At 36.4% G+C, this 16,481-nt stretch overlaps 1 protein-coding gene across 2 annotated transcripts in view; it reads right to left on the reverse strand.

Annotated features, from left to right (window-relative positions):
• pemt (phosphatidylethanolamine N-methyltransferase) overlaps window positions 1-16,481 on the reverse strand; it is a 73,760-nt gene that overhangs the window by 42,240 nt on the left and 15,039 nt on the right. The gene's annotated exons all lie outside the window — the stretch shown is intronic.

The following is a 16,481-nucleotide window of genomic DNA, read 5'->3' on the forward strand; positions in this document are numbered from 1 at the left end:
TTTTACGTTTTTACTTTTAGCAAAGTAAAAGGAATTTTGTTAGAGATCAGATTCAGAATGATTATCGAAACATCCACCGAGAATTTGTAAATAACATTTTGGCTTGAGTTTTTTCAAAAAGTGCAGTATTGCAGATTAACATAAAAAATTATAAGAAACATGTTTTTTTAATGCAAATGTTTTCTCTTAATTGACGAGATGACTCATCAATGGCAGGGAACGAGTTAAAGGGGACATTTCAGAAAACTTTTGTAAAATAAAATTTAAACTAAGTTGTTTTTTGCAAACACTGATCGCCATAATGGTGGTTTGTTGAAATTAAAACTCAGTTGTGCTCTCAATTATTTTCTCTCTCTTTCTCTCTCTGCACTAAATGGCAGTGCTGTGATTGGATAGTACAGATTAAGGGGCTGTATTATTATAATAAGATCCCGTTCTGACATCACAAGGGGAGACAAAAATCAATTACCTATTTTTCACATGCTTACAGAGAATAGTTTACCGAAACTAAATTACTGGGTTGATCTTTTTTTAAATTTTCAAGGTTGACAGAAGCACTGAGAACCCAATTATAGCACTGAAACATGGAAAACGTCAGATTTTCATGATTTGTCACCTTTAAACTATAAATGTTTTTCCATCTTACTTAAAAATACTCTTAAAATAAGATAAATATATATTTAAGCAGGAATTTTGCATTACACAATTCCTGAACAGTAGTGTAAAATCATAGAGAAAAAGTGTAGCAACATCATTAAGTGCACCCCATCACCACACACCTACAAAATTGAAAACTGACATTGTTTTTAAGATTATAGCTGCACCATTATAATAAAAGCTATATTGTATGACATAGTGTACAAGACGTGGCAGACGTCAGGGTTTCCCGCAGAAAATTTGTTAGTTAAGGTGGTAGGGTTTGGCAGGTGGGTGAAGTTGAGGGCGTGGCAATCAAAGGGGCGGGGCATCATGTATGTGTCATGATGAAAATTAAAATATTTTAATAAAATAAATAAATAAAATATTATTTTTAATACACTCAAATAAAACTCAATTTTGAAGAACTATGACAGAAAATGAACACATACCAGACTATTAATGAATTAAATGTTTTTACCATTAACGAGAATAGCTGCGTGATGAAGTGAAACTAAAGGGTTAATAAACACCAACTAAAGCAGATGTTGTAGAACGTCTGGCGAACGATGATAGAAAAAGGAGTGTAACTACTGTAGCATGTAAATAATGCACATAAATAAAGTGAGCAAGAGCGCTCAACAATTATATCTAATCAACAGGCACGTGAAACCTAGCTAGCAGGTTACTCAAAAAACAAAATCACCAGCTAACTTACTTTAAAATTGCAAGAACTATAGACGAATACAATAACAGGCTTAAATAAACCCAAAACATAAGTCCACTTACATTTCTCACGGACACGTGTTTTATCAACTGGCTATCCTCCAGACATAACCGATCACGTCTTATCTCATTTCGGCCGTGTGGTGCGCGTGCACGCTCGCGGTGTGAAGCATGTCTGCGCTATTGTTCGAGATGTTTTATCAACTGGCTAGTTATCCTCCAGACAGTGATGGTCCAGGCCACGTCTTTCTCATTTCGGCCGTGTGGCGGGCGTCCCTGCTCGCGGTGTGATGCGCATACGCGCTATTATCCGAGATGCACTTGATGGCCTTTTGTGCAGTGATTTTTTTTTGGACGACCTAGTTAAGGCGGTAGGGATTTCCAACCTTAAGTGGGCCGCCTTAACTGAAATATGCTGCGGGAAACCCTGGACGTAGTGCCCAAGGTGGAAGCACAGAGAGCAAAACAAAACGGCAGTCAGTTTATAGTTTTTTTCTCCACGTTTGTCACCAAGCTAACCACATCTCATACACTAATTCTGGGGCCCGTACCATGAAAATGGTTAAACAAACTCAGGGTTACAGGATTAGTTTCAGGTTGACAAAACCAAGCCAATGTGCAGGCCTTGTTGGTAAAAGCTATTTTCATGGTACCCAAAACCCAGGATTTGCATAAACTAATCCTAAACAAAGCTGGCTAACCAACTAAACCAGCTTCATGGTATAGGCCCCTGGAAACCCACTTTTTCATAAACGAAGGCCGGCCAATACCGGAAGCTAGTTATTATAGTTTGTAAAGTTTTAACTATTGATATTTTCTTACAAAATCACATTGATTTCCCTTAGATGACCTTTATTAACCCCCTGGAGCTTTGTGAATTACTTGCACTTGGATGGATGCACTTTTTGGGCTTCAAATCAGAAGCACCATTATTAAGTTTGGAACAAGGACATTTTCTAATATAATTGTGTTTTTCTTAATAAAGATAATCATATACATTGAAGATGGCTTAAAGGCGGAGTCCACGATGTTTACAAGCCAATGTTGATTTTTGAAATCACCTAAACAAACACGCCCCTACCCCAATAAAATCTGGACCTTCTGTTGATAGACCCGCCCCACACATACGCAACCCGGCAAGGATGTCGGTTAGTAGACACGCTCCTTACTGCTGATTGGCTATAAGTGTGTTTTGATAGTCGGCCCGTCTCCTTTTCCAAAGCGTTTTTCAAACATCGTGGACTCCGCCTTTAAGGGTGAGTGAATCATGGGGAAATATTATTTTTTGGGGGAACTATCCCTTTAACAGAACTGACAAAACCCTAAGCTAATGTCAGCAGTCTCCCAGTAAACAAACCATCAAGGGTGACAGTGGCAAGGAACCAAAACTCCATTGGTGAAGAAAAAACCTTCTTAGAAACCAGCCACAGCTGTACCACGTAACTCTTTGGTTAAAATTGAAGCTATAGTGATTACTAATATACAAAAAACTTATATTGGTAAAAAAACTAATTTTGTGAACATTATGCATCAGATTGTCTTACCCATGCTGTAGGGTTGTGCCGATAGACGATAGTATCGTGTATCGACGATCTTCAGACATATCGCCAATGGAAGGCTTTCATGGCGATAGTCACGACGATAGTTGGCGAATGGTTATTATTATTATTATCATCATAGTTTTATATTAACACCCACAATGCATGCTTTTCCTCACATGAGGGTTTTGCTTCACTTTACGTGGAGAGCTTGTAAATAGAGAATTCCTTCTTGCACGTACCTGCACTTAATGCGCGCGTCTTGGGCTGTTTCTCAATTCCAAGACGCAAAGAACGGACTTGCGTCCTCGTGGAGATCGGTCTTGCCAGGCGACCTGGGAAGAACGAACTCGGAAGTTTTGCCGCAATGACTTCTGGGGCGTAAAGCGATTTCAGCAAGGCTGCACTCGATGCATCCTCGATATCAAGAACACATCCGGGTATTTTCATGCGTCCTCTACCCTTACGTTCTTGAGAATTGGAATGAACTTCGACCGTTAATGATGACGTAGAGCGAGGACACGAGGACGCAAGATCGCTGAAGAACGCATATTGAGAAACAGCCGGGGTCTCCTTCTACCACTAAATCCAGCGCGCCGCGTCATGAGCAGCTGCGCTTCTCTCTGTCTCATGTGCACGCGCTCTCGCCTCTGTCCGAAGTCTAAACATAAACTAAAGTAGTAATCCTTATGTATTTGTTCAGTTTAATGCGTTTCATGCGAGCTGAGGCAAACTTTACTTTTTGTTTAAAATATGACCCGCTGCATATTAGCGTCTCACTCTCGCGTACGTGCAGAAAGCTGCGCTCTGTCTGAAGTCAGATCAGGTATTAATCCTGTTTATGATATGCATTTCAAGGAGTTGTAGAAACACGTCCCTCGTGTTTAATATATGATTGTGTTTAAAATATGATCGCGTTCCGCTGGACCGATGCGTTTAAAAAGACACCTCATGAGAGCACCAATGCTTGACAAGTGTAGTCTTCTGCAACAGCACTAAACCAATGCATTGAATTGTTTATGTGCGCGCACGTGTGTGTGCGTGCGCAGATGCATGTTATTATAGTTATTAAGTAATCATGATAGGGTTTTAATGACGCGCTCGCATTAATGGCATCAGGTTTAAGAAGGTTGCGGTCATGACGGTGTTGCTCTTGTTTTTTTTTTGTCCACCCATCAAGTGACTTGTTATAATGAGTAAAAAATTAACAAATAAAAAACTGAGTAAACTACTGCCCCGCCCCCCGATAATATCGTGTATCGCCGATCTCACAGGCTGACGATAGGACGATCTGAAAATAGGGCATATCGCCCAACACTACCATGCTGTCTGAATTAATGTTTACTGTGCACAACCATACAATAAGCGCAGGTTATTTCTTGTGAATCTCTTTTACCATAATTGACCCTACCTGCCCCCAACACCTGTTCCTAAATACAAAATACAGAAAAACAGCTTTTGAAATCCTTAATTCATTCTCACCACAAAACCCAATCTCTCCTTCATTTCATAACCATCAGACGCCTCTCAAATTTGTTTTTAAATGAATCTCCTTCACTGTATGGATATTTATAGTCCATGCATCTATCTATTGTGTAGAGACAAAAACTTGCTGCGCCAGAAGCACTTAACTGAATTAGACCACACCAGCTCACCACATACAGTCACTTTTCAGCTGTTCCCAGTTCAGTCGGGGTCAACGGCACATGAAGTGATTATCACAGTACTGATCAGTAATTAAGGACTCTTAAGAGGACGAAGAGAAGCCAGATGGTGGTTATGCATCGAAACCACTTTACTGGCAAATAGCGAAACGTACTTGTTTTGTTTTTTCAAATCTGCATGTACTGTACTGAAGGTCAGTTTGGGTTAAACATCTGCTAATTGGGAAAGACTAGCAAGTTCTTAAATGGCTGCAGTAATGCGTGACATATTTAAATAATGAAACAAGACGCTGAATAAAATGATTGTTTTAATACAAATGTAGCTAAACTCAAAATAATCCACCCACTGAAGAACCTGGAAATGTATTGTATTTAAAACTGGTGACAGGACATCATAATTGACGATGTGATTGTGTTCTAAACGTTGTGCCAAAACTGGCCTATTCATGGACTGTCCAGAAACCGTTGTGTAATGTATTCCTTTCATAATCCCAATCAAGAGGTCAACAGATTACTGCAACAGAGTGCACTAAATGATTTAATTACTATAAATATAAGAATTTATGCTAATATGTTGGTGAAATGGACTGAATGTTCTGTATATGAAAATCAAAGCTAATGATATAAAAGTTCATTAGAATTCAATTGTATGTAGTTTGAATGAAGTCCAGGCCTTATTAGAAAGACATTAATGCACATCGGCGCTCAAACAGAACAGAACAGAACATGCAATAATCACACACGTATGTCCGGATGTTGCCCCATCTGTCAATCACACTGCTTAAACCCGATGGCTTGCTCTGCTGTCGGACTCTTTTGACCCTGTTAGAAAAATTGTATTTCTAGGAGCAAAGCATCTGTGATCAAAATAACCAAAAAAGACTCTACCAAAGTCTTTTCAAACCATGAAAAGGCTTTCTATCAAATGAAACATAATGAAGGGGTTTCAAGAAGCTATTCTTAAGTACATGTTAACATGAGTTATGTGATGCTTTAAAAACAAGAGCACTCTCTTGTTAATACAATGTAAATCAGTGAAGCCTTATATTAAAGTCCCCCTGTGGTGAAAATAAGACTGCAAAATTAATCGAAAAACTAATCAGGATTATAATTAAGGGTGACAGAATTACATAATCGCCAAAAGCCTCAATTACAGCTGTCAGTTGTGCTCATTTCTGTGCATTTCTGCAGCATGTTTGGGCAGCAAATACAGTGGTGAATCAGAGATTTTAAAAATGTTAATTGACATGTACTTTAGCCATTCATTTTGGATTTTTTACTAACAACATAACTACCATAATTACTTGTTATTTACTAGGGCTGGGATGATAAATCTTGCAATTATCTTGCTATGCTTTCCATTAAATTACGAAGAAATGCCTCTACATCCAAAAGCCAGAGGGCGCTCTTGTGCAGAAACTCAATATGTGCCGCAGAAGAAGAACAATTTACACACGCAGCTCCTGGAAATGCCTATAAGCATATTTATATTGCCGTTCTTCAAAACTTTTCAGGTTTTTCATGATATTTATAATGATTATGTTTGAAGAGTGTTGCATTTTCAAATGCATGTTATAAATGACTCAAACTCACAGTGATTTTAAATTGAAAAGGACTTCATACTGATCAAAGAGCCGTAGTAGCCTACATGAAAGAGCTGTGCATACTATCGCCTTGGCGATTCAGAATCAATATCAGCCAGTCATTTTAGTGTGTATCAAGGTGTATTGTCCCAGTACGGAGCCCCTAAGTGGACATGGATAAAAAATTAAATAAAGTTTAGTTTTGCGTGCTCACGTGAAACTATCGTGTGCGCACAAGAAAATTTTGTATGCGCACATGAAACTATTGCGTAAAAACATGTTTTCTATACCCAGAAAGTGACAAGATGAAAACCACTATTTTCTGTTACAAACTTTCACATAGCATCTTTAGGTTATAATAACATTAAAACATTTTTTTACACAAAATGCAATAAATCCATCCAAGTTTTTTTTCAAAATGCTATAAATCTATTGAATCAATACATAAATGTGCATTATTCTTTGCCATTTTATAGTCATTTAGTTGACTAGTGACGTAAACTGATAAAAACATAAAAAAATTAATCAAAACAATTAATAAAAAAAAAAACAGTTACTTTGTCATATTAAAAACACTGTCATAGCTGCGGTCATCCTTGAGAAGTCGTCGCTGAACTTTTTCCACAGCAATCAGCTGTAAAATGTTTTGGTTCTGTTCGATTTTCGTTGACTTCAAGTAAAATAATGTAAAGTCTTTCATAAGATCCTCTGGGGTCAATGTGTTAGCATGACAGAAACTTAAAGGAACAGTATGTAAGAAATTTATATCAATTAATCATAAAATAGCTCTGATATGTCACTAGACATTAAGAAATCATTTTCATTTCAAATACTTATAACACTGACAACAGTGGTCTGGACAGGATATTGTCATTTAAAAAGTGGAGTTGCAGCCCTCAACTGATGTTTATGTTGTCATTTTGTGCATTGGCCACCAGTTGTGTGATTGCAGTACCAGTTTTAGCCACAAGTTTTGTGATTGCAATACCAGTTTTGGCCAGAATCCTACATACTGTTCCTTTAATGCTGTCGTGTGAGAACAAGCAGCAGCCGACATTTTTCTGTTGCCCGAGTGGCTCTCACGTAAATTATTAGATTTTGATGGCCTACGTTTCTTCCCCGCCACAGAAAACCACCACAGGTTTATCAATGCCAATAAAAGTATATGTTTTTGTTTGTTTGTTGATCACGAAGTACAAAGTAGATGAGGAAAACTAGGATTCTGTGTGTTTTTAAAGCGCCTTCATTATTGTTTACAATGCGTGGAATGGTGCGCTGTGATTGGTTGAGCGGATTTATTGCACTCTGCAGAGAAGGGGGACTGGTGTTTACCGCGTTTTGGGGAAAAAGATGATAGAATAACACGGCGGATATCGGATTTTGTGTAAAATGAAGAATTTAATTTTCAATACCGACCTGATATAATACTGATTCTGTTTTTTTTAAACGGCGTTTATCGCATTTTGAAACCAAACTCTATGTTTATTTGGTGTTTTTAATATGCTTTAAGACAAACCATGTGCAAATTAATCTTTTAACACCCCTGCTGCGCATAATTCACAAAATAACTATCTGCACACTAAAACATTTTTACTATGACAGTTTTACGCAATTAAGAAAAAAATATTTAGCATACCTAATTGATTAAACGTACCTATTATATGTTCTCCTAAACACTGCCATGACTAATATTTACTAATGTTTCCTGCAACTTGCACATCATTTTAATTAATTTATTTTTACATATAAAATTATACTAGATGTAGCAGAGAGTACTATACACATTTAACTACAGTACATCGGGCAGATATCGGTATCGGCTGATATTCTGAATTCTGTTATTCTATGAACTCCAAGAAATTTACAGATTTTTGAAGTTAAATGACATAAGAATTTTGTATGCTTTGCCATAGTTAATTTTAGTGCTGCACAATTAATCGCATCGCAATCACGATGTCAGCCTGTGCGATTATGAGACAGCAAAATGTTGCAATTATATTAAATAAATAAATGTGTGAACTTGTTTACACAAACTCTGATAACAGTTTGATGATTTTCCTTGCTGTTTAAAAAAAAGAAAGAAAAACGAACAAAAAAGGCAGTGCACGTGTGGCATGCACGTGTGTGGTGTGCGTTGTCACTTTTACCAGAGAGAATATGGATGCAAAGGAGATTGACAGTGATCTGGTAGCTAAAAAAAACCTCTACGTCTGTTGTACGGCGGTATTTTGGATTTAGGATTACTGACACTGAGCAGTTGCTACATCACGTGGCAATACGAAAAATTTCTAGTTTTACAAATACACATTTTAGCTAAACTGTGTGTAGATTTTCCTTAAAACCCATCAAGTTGACTCATGATACCATTTAGTATAACCGCAATCGCACATCGCAATATTAGCATCAATAACCGCAATGTGAAAAATTACCCAAATCGTGCAGCCCTAGTTAATTTTATGAAACCTTTCGAAATGTGTGACCAACACCTCAGTGACTTACGTCCCAACCTCATGTCTCTGACGTCTGACTATAAAAATGATAAAGGGGTGATGGTGTAAATTAAGGCATAGATTCCTCAATATAAACATAACACACATACACACACACATACACTTTCACCTCAACAAGGTGAAACGTCATATACAGTGAAATTATGACACCTTTCTTCAACTCAGTCTTGCATTTGACGCATGATATTCAGCCTGAGGTCTGTAATTATACTAAAAATAAGTCTTGTTACGGGAGAGATGCATTGCTTATTGTGAGTCATACATTTTCCACACTCAAGCCAACAACAATTTACAAGCCTATTAAAGTTTTGTTAATTAAAATCTTGGTGGCATGACAAGCCTCTATGCAAAAATAAAATATGGATGAACTAAAGACACTTGGAATTAAGTAAATATTTGCTATAAAAAAATTCATATGGCGTATATCTTATGTAACTCATAAAATATTGCCGTGGCCATATGTGGAATAAAAACAACATACTGTACTTTCAGAAACATGTGTGCTTGCTTATTAAATTGTACCTGGTTGTTATGTAAGACACTGCAGAGGAAATCACAAAACACTCAATATGCTGTTTTTTGAGGAATGAAAAACATCTACAAATTGCAAGAGCATGCAAAGAGTGGCTGCAAAACACATATTTTACATTCAAGACACCGCATAACCTGGCAAGTGCATAATACGTCTGAGAGGAGTTTCTGTGCGCATTACAGCCGAATAGACAGGAACTCGATTTAATACTGTGAATCTGTAGCAATCAGACATCATCCATTAAGGTATATGTAAAGTATGTACTTGACTTCGCTGCCACCTGCATTAGCACCATAATTGCAGCACAAGTCAATGCCAAGCATATGTTTAGTGCAAATGACGTCAATGCATGAAGTATTGTGTTTATAGTCAGAATTGCATATAACCACTTGACACTTGCAAATTTAAAAGATTTTCTGAAACTAATGCATTGGTTATTCTGTCCTTTTTACTTTTGCTTTTCATTAAATGAATATTAAACAATATGAATAGAAATCTAAGGGAAAAAATTGTGTTACTTTTTGATAGCCTCAAACTAAAGTCACTTGTCTGAGTGTAATTGCATTAGACAAAATGCATGCGTGTGTGTGTGTGTGTGTGTGTGACGTTAAAGCAATTCTTAGAATTAATTTCAATACCATTTTTCTCATTATAATCAACTGTTCTCAAGTAAAATAGTAGATGTGGGTGATTATATAATTGCAGGTACATTTGGTGTCCAAAGTCATTATTTTTTCTGCTTTTTCAAATTATAAAACCATGACAATGACTTATATAATCAATATATAATAAATCAGACCCCCCCCCAAATTAAAGTAACCATAGGTGTGATTGATCTGATCAGTGTATTAAATCTGAATACGTTTTATAGCTTTTTAGCAAACATTTTTATTTTATTTGAAAAGTGTGTTTATACTTTGCTATTTTGGAACAAAATATTTAGTAAATATTTTAAGGGCCAGGTTCATAAAGGCCGGAGTTATAACCATCTCTCTTTATATCCTCCATCTCTGCTCTTTTGTTTTACACTACATCCCACCCATCCATTTCTCAATTTATACTTCTTTTGTTCCTACAATCCACTTTTTTGTTCTTTGTTCAGAGTTTGAAGGCTGAGGCAGGTGGTCATTCATCGCACTCGTCTAAGGCAGATTTGGCTGGTTCAGACCCATCAGGTGGATGTCTTCCCATCTCCAGAGGTCGATAAAAACCCTTATGTAATGTATCCATCATCCATTTCTAACAAAGGCCTCTGTGAAGCTTTTAGTAGCTGATGTACAAGATTCCTGTAAATGGTTACCAAATAGTACAAAATGCAGTGCTTTCGTCTTACAGATAAGCGCTGTTGGATGGAAAACACATCAGCATTTTCTCCTGATGTTTCTTCAATCCCATCTTTGCTCAACAAATCATTCATAGCAGAAACCTGACAGAATCATCCCCGAAACTCCACACAACGTATATGAAATGTATACAAAACATAAAGCCCATAATGCATATACAGTAGGTAATTTTTTTGTTTTGTTTTATGTGGTGACTGATAAGTAGACAACAGTACTATCTTTGCTGCTTCAAGTCATTCTATGAATATATAAATTATAAATGTCTTCATCCACAGAAAACAATGCTTTAAAGCCTTCGTGTTACTGCTTTTCCAACTGATCATTTTGCTTACAAGACTTATATACACTGGAGTCTTTCTGTCTCTCTTCTCATCACAAAGGTCTTATAAGACTGTTAACTTAAATCTCTTTTGCAAAAACTCAAAGTCAAGCATATTAACTCATCACATGGCAGTGTGACACATTGTCAGCTGGTCATGTGCATGGCCAATATCAAAAACATTACAAAAAACCTTAAGGACATAGCAAAAGAGAGAATTAGAGGGTCAATGAGCTGATCTCGTGATAAATTAGCTAAAGGTTAAATAAACTAAGACCATCCAATAGTTCACGTAATGATGTTAATGAACATCTTGCATCACTTCTGTTTGTTTGTTTGCTTGTTTATTTATTTATTAACAGCATCTAAATGGAAAATCTACACACAAGTTAGGAAAAGACACTGATACAGGAAGAACTTTGCACTGTAAAAATGTAAAAGTTGGATCAACTTCAAAAGTTACTTACATCAAAAAAAAAAGTTATTATTTAAGTATTTAACTTAAATTTTCACTTTGAGTTTCATTTTTTTAGGTGTTACCAATTTAAGTTTCACAAGACTTTAAGATGTCAAATAAATCTTTGGTGTCTCCAGAGTACGTATATGTGAAGTTTTAGCTTAAAATACAATAAAAATAATTTATAATAAGATGTTAAAATTGCCACTTTGTAGGTGGGAGGAAAAATGTGCCATTTGTGTGTGTGTCCTTTAATATGCAAATGAGCTGATCTCGGCACTAAATGACAGTGCCATTGGACACACAGCTCAGTTTTTCCTGACAACATGAATAAAGTTAGGTTCCTTCTTATAGTATACTGTAGTAAGACTGCCATTTGGTGGAGGATATTTATTTATTCGTATTAATATAATATATAGGACACAATTTATGTTATGTTTTGACCTCTGTAAAGCCGTCGGCATGTGTATTGCCACTGATATTTTCCTAGTGTTTCAATTTGCGGTCCATGTATTTATTCATTTGTTTCTAATTTAAAATATATCCTAAACATATAAAATCTATTTAAATGTTGTTGTTTTTTTTTGACAAAAGACTGTTGTTATATTAGAGGGTATTTTGCAAGCTAACCTCAGAGTTTTCACTTGACGATAATACTGTCATTTTTTAAGTGTTTAAATTTGCTGCATAATTATTTATTCATTGACTTTAATTTATATATTTTAAAATATTTGCACAATTTCGTTTTTAAAGAAAATTTTTATATTATTTTAGAAGTGATGTCACAGCTGACAGCTCCGCCTCAGAGATCTAATTTAATAAAGGTTCTGCACATTATGTTTAATAATCATGAAACATGATTACAGGAGAGACTTATTAGACATTTAAAAGCTGAAAAATATAACAACTCCCTTAAGGGGATCGCACACCGGCCGCGCAGCTCAGCGTCGCACCGCGCCGCGTCTAGGACAACTCGTAGGTATCGTAAACCAGAAGTGCACATTAAATAGTGCGAGCTTCGTCAGATATCGTCTACTTCAAAATGCAAACGTTAGCAGCCAATGTTAATCCTTAATGATTTGGGACAAGTGCTCACAGCATCCGAGAAGCCGCTGGTGAGGAGCAGAGAGTTCGGTCAGAGTTGTGCAAATCACTCCGCCCAAGTAGCAGTGCTTCTGCTTTGTCTTCTGAGAATATAGTTCCCAGTATGTATACGGTTAAAAGATGTCCGTCTCATATGACCTTGTTATTTGTACACGGTGTTTCTATACAAATCCCAACACATAAATAGGAAATTGTTCTCGTTATTTTGTCACTTATTGGGAGCAGTTTGCTAGCTGGAGCCATTCACTTCCAGACTTTGTGCTAAGCTAAGCTAGCGGGGGCTGCGTCAGACAGAGTTACAGCACGCATGGAGATGAGAAAGGTATGATTGGACATATCTAACTCTGGGGGATGCAGTGAAGAAGCTAAACACCCAACATGTGGGCTTGTTCCTTTAAAGTGAGAAAAGCAAAACAAAAAATTTTAGACGTTAGGAATTTTCAACTTTCACTTTTTACAGTGCAACCAAACATTTCAGTTCAGTTCATTTCAGTTTTTCGATAGTCATTAGCGTTAAAACTTTTTGGCAATATATGGGAGTTTATGCGAAATTTCAGTGTTTCCATTGAATGCATTTTCAATTCGCTATTTCAGTTTGCACAATGTGAAGGGTAATGGAAACGCAACTTGTGTGCGTGTTTGTAGTATCCTTGTTAAGGATATATATAAAGGATATAAATATAAAGGATAAGTCAAATGTAAAATTTCGGTCCCACACCAATAGGGCTGTCGCGGTAACCGCATTACTTTGCTGATATTGTATTGACTGATGCTCTGTTAATTTGCACTTAACAAGCCTATAGGATGTTCTTCAATTTATTTTTGTTTTCTCAAAAATATATTTAGCTGTAGTATAGCTTGTGTTAATCTTTTTTTTTCATAAGGGGGAATACCTGTAGTCTACCCTTCATCTATTAGTTGACCTCATTGTTCTGGATTTAAAAAATATTTTATTTTAGTAAATGAAGGCGGTAAAACCGCATACCGCGCTGGTGAGCCACGCAAAATCACCGCAAGGGAAATTCCTTCACCGCGACAGCCCTACACACCAATGCATGGTTCACAGTATTACATAAGGCTCAATTTCTTTGCTACACACTTCCAAACAGTACTACGATTATTTATGTAACTTTTAATAAAAAAATACTATACTAACTGTAAAACAGTGGACGCATGCCTGAATAGAGCATAAAAACTTTTAATACTTCTAAAACTACGTTGCAAAATGATAACTGTTTTACAAACTTTAGACCTAAAATGTGCTAGTAAAAAATTATATAAAAAGAGTTGTGATAAAGGACTTCAGAATTTAAAAGATTGCTCCAAATTCCAAAAAAACCCAAACAAAAACATTTTCCAAGCAGTAACTTCAGGACTGTCATTACACTGTCGTTAGCTTATTGTAACACATGTGGTGATGTCTTTAAAAAAATCAAGCATATGAAGCAATGCCAAGACAAAGAAAGGTTGTTTCAGCCTGCAATTGGACAGATAATGCAACTAAAATATAAACATGTCAATATAACTAAGAAGATGGGATATAAAAAAATCTAAAATAAATACAAAATACCTGAACTCAAGCAGTGAAATAACTGAGTGAGACCTGAGAGATGGAAAACAGCCAATTACAGTAAATCATGTCTGGCAATATTTTAATGCCGCTGGCTAGGAATTATTTCCATTATGGAGAATAAAATGATAAGTAGTCTAAATAGACGTTTTAAAATACTGTATTTAATGGTGCATTAAGTCATTTAGATACCAGCTGAAATATGCATATATACAATTTTGCAGAAACATAAGAAATTTTTAAAATTAAGGTTTTGTTTTTTATTTAGTCCTGCCCAGAACAAGAACATAAGAAAAGTTTACGTAAAGTTTGTAATACAAAAAAATAACAGAATTTCTAAAAATAAACCTGTTCATTTTTAATTTTAAATAATGGATGTTTGATAAAGTCCGATATTTTTTGTTTGGACATTGTTTTTCTAATGTGGAAAGGCGAGTTTTGCTTTACATATCCATATTGTTGTGCTTTAACTCTTTCAGTCTAACTAAAGAGATTTTTATTTTATTTTGACTTTTTAATACTGCATACAAATGTCCTGTATTTCTGATCATAATGGTGACATGGTGGTCGAATACTTTTTCCTTCTTTCTGAAAAGTAAAGTAAAGTAAAGTAAAGTAAAGCTTTAACTAACACACCATAACTCAAGAACTGCTTCCTGTCCTAAAAACCTAATTGAAGAGATGGTAAGTGGTGTTAGTGTGTCAGAAGAAGCAGAGAAAAGAGGCCGGATAAACAGATGTGTATGTTATCAGCAGTGCTCACAGAAACTACAGTGGCCCATATGCAAGGCCGGAAATAACATTTCTGGCACACAGCGGTAGTTGTGTGAATCTGAAGTTGTCAAGGCATAAAAAAGATGCCAAGTGTAATACTAGAAGTGTAGGAAGACGTTAAAACTAGAAACACAATGCTAAGAGAAGTTGTATTTTTAGAGCATTTCGCACTAGATATTTTGGTTTTGCTGAGACAGTTTAACGTCATAGTTTGGCTAGTGTTAAAGTGGTTGTCCAAACAAGGACATTATTATTCTAAAGCACATTTCATTGGAGAACCAATTGAATACACACTTATAGGATGAGTCATTAGTATTATAGTTCATCTTATAAGATGTCATTTATAAAACTTTAAATCTAGTAAGCAACACAAAGGTGTGTAAATGACTAATGGCACTTTTCTATTATCGTTATGACACGACTCGGTACCACACAGCTCGGCTAAGTTTGCTTTTCCATTGCAGTTTAGTTCTGCTTTAGAGCGGGTGAGATTATAGACTTATCTATAGTTGTGCAGCCCATACTGCCTTGACATCATCATAAACGCGATACAAACAAATGCTCATGTCAATGGAATGGTGTTCTTGATTCTCAGCATGTAGATTTTTTTCACCGTTTGGGAACTTGGACAACAAAGCAAAGATGACAACATCACTTGGTCTGTTCGACGGTGCACAAAGGTAATCTTGCATTTAGCAATGATGCTAGTGACAATTCTCTCTGACCAATCAGTGATCTGCAGTGTTACACGTCACGTTTTAGTATCACTTGAAACCTCAACTGAGGTGTTACTAAAAAAATATCAGATACTATGTATTGTACAAGTTGGAAACCTCCCCAAAAGGGAGCTGTAGCTGTCCCAGCCATAGTATCCAATGGAAAAGCAAAATATGCGGTGGTCTAGTTTTATTTGTGTACATTCACAATAACAACATATCTTTGTGTTTTTGTCAAATAAAGAAAATAAACAGGGTGCGCTTACAGACATCTGTGTCCGCAAACTGTCTCTCGAAAGACGTTACAAAATCAATTGATACTTTCCAAATACTCATCACACAAACATGATACACATACACTCACCTAAATGATTATTAGGAACACCTATTCAATTTCTCAATGCAGTTATCTAATCAACCAATTACATGGCAGTTGCTTCAATGCATTTAGGGGTGTGGTCCTGGTCAAGACAATCTCCTGAACTCCAAACTGAATGTCAGAATGGAAAATATAGGTGATTTAAGTAATTTTGAGTATGGCTGTTGGTGCCAGACGGGCCGGTCTGAGTATTTCAGACTTCTGCTCAGTTACTGGGATTTTCACGCACAACCATTTCTAGGGTTTACAAAGAATAGTGTGAAAAGGAAAAAACATCCAGTATGTGGCAGTCCTGTGGGTGAAAATGTCTTGTTGAGGAGAATGAGCCGACTGATTCAAGCTGATAGAAGAGCAACTTTGACTGAAATAAGCACTCGTTACAACCGAGGTATGCAGCAAAGCATTTGTGAAGCTACAGCACGCACAACCTTGAGGCGGATGGGCTACAACAGCAGAAGACCACACCGGGTACCACTCATCTCCACTACAAACAAGAAAAAGAGGCTACAATTTGCACAAGCTCAACAAAACTGGACAGTTGAAGACTGGAAAAATGTTGCCTGGTCTGATGAGTCTCAATTTCTGTTGGGACATTCGGATGGTAGAGTCAGAATTTGGCGTAAACAGAAT

Source organism: Misgurnus anguillicaudatus, chromosome 4 (genome assembly GCF_027580225.2).
Source record: "Misgurnus anguillicaudatus chromosome 4, ASM2758022v2, whole genome shotgun sequence".
Taxonomy (NCBI): Eukaryota; Metazoa; Chordata; class Actinopteri; order Cypriniformes; family Cobitidae; genus Misgurnus; species Misgurnus anguillicaudatus.